Source organism: Gossypium hirsutum, chromosome D02 (genome assembly GCF_007990345.1).
Source record: "Gossypium hirsutum isolate 1008001.06 chromosome D02, Gossypium_hirsutum_v2.1, whole genome shotgun sequence".
Taxonomy (NCBI): Eukaryota; Viridiplantae; Streptophyta; class Magnoliopsida; order Malvales; family Malvaceae; genus Gossypium; species Gossypium hirsutum.
The window spans coordinates 53,787,932-53,788,895 of NC_053438.1; the positions used below are offsets into that span (position 1 = coordinate 53,787,932).

General features: G+C 35.7%; 1 non-coding gene across 1 annotated transcript; it reads left to right on the forward strand.

Moving 5' to 3' along the window:
• The first annotated feature begins 260 nt into the window (after positions 1–260).
• Positions 261–364, forward strand: LOC121215173 (small nucleolar RNA R71). The gene has a single exon (XR_005910902.1). It is a non-coding gene; the product is annotated as a small nucleolar RNA R71 (small nucleolar RNA).
• The last annotated feature ends 600 nt before the right edge of the window (positions 365–964 follow it).

Genomic DNA, 964 nt, shown 5'->3' on the forward strand with positions numbered 1-964 from the left:
GATTCTTAAGCATTGAGGATATCAAAGATACCGAGCTGCTAGTGAAGTGAAGACATCCACTTCATGTACTCCTGGTATTTCTTCTTGAGGCTTATCAATTGGTTGGTCATGGATAATTATTGCTAGCAATTCTCTCAATAATTTAATAAGTTCTATTATAAGACTTAGAAAGGAGAGCAACATTCGCTGAAGCATCTACCACTATCCTCATATGAGCATTAAGACCATTATAGAATGTCTCTAACTGAATATAGTATGTAATTTCGTAATGGGGCTTTCCTTAATAACTTTTTAAATATTCACATGCCTCATATAAGGATTCGTCATCCATTTGCAGGAAGGAAGTGATCTCATTTCACAACTTAACATTCTTTCTATATGAGAAATACTTCATTAGGAAACGTTCTGCCAACTCTTGCCATATTGTAATGGAATCGGGTGGCAATGAGTTCAACCAGGCTTGGGTCCATCCCTCAGTGAGTATGTGAACAACTTCAGGCTTAGTGCATCTTCTAGTATTCCAACTAGATTGAAGGAATCACTCACCTCCATAAATAATTTGAGCTTAAGGTGAGGGTCTTCAGTAGGCATTCCATTGAACTGAACCAGTATCGAAGCATCTAGAACATAACTGGCTTCAGCTCAAATTATGGTGCCTTAATCTTGGACCTTCTAATTCTCGGATTAAGCTAATTAAACAGTGGCATGGCATATTGTTTTAAGGCTCGATCCTTCTCATCAGCAAAAATTATGGTATTCTAAGCATGATTTTCACCATTTCTTTTATTCTGGTTCTCAAGGTTCATCTCTTCTGTCCTTCTTTAAGCTGTTTGTCTTTTCCTTTGTCTAAAAGTCATTTCATTATCAAGATCTACATGGAATAGGTCAATGATTTGATCAATACTCATAAACTCCTGAAACAATTATAGAAAATAATGGAATTAAAATTGAACGAAAAAAGAAA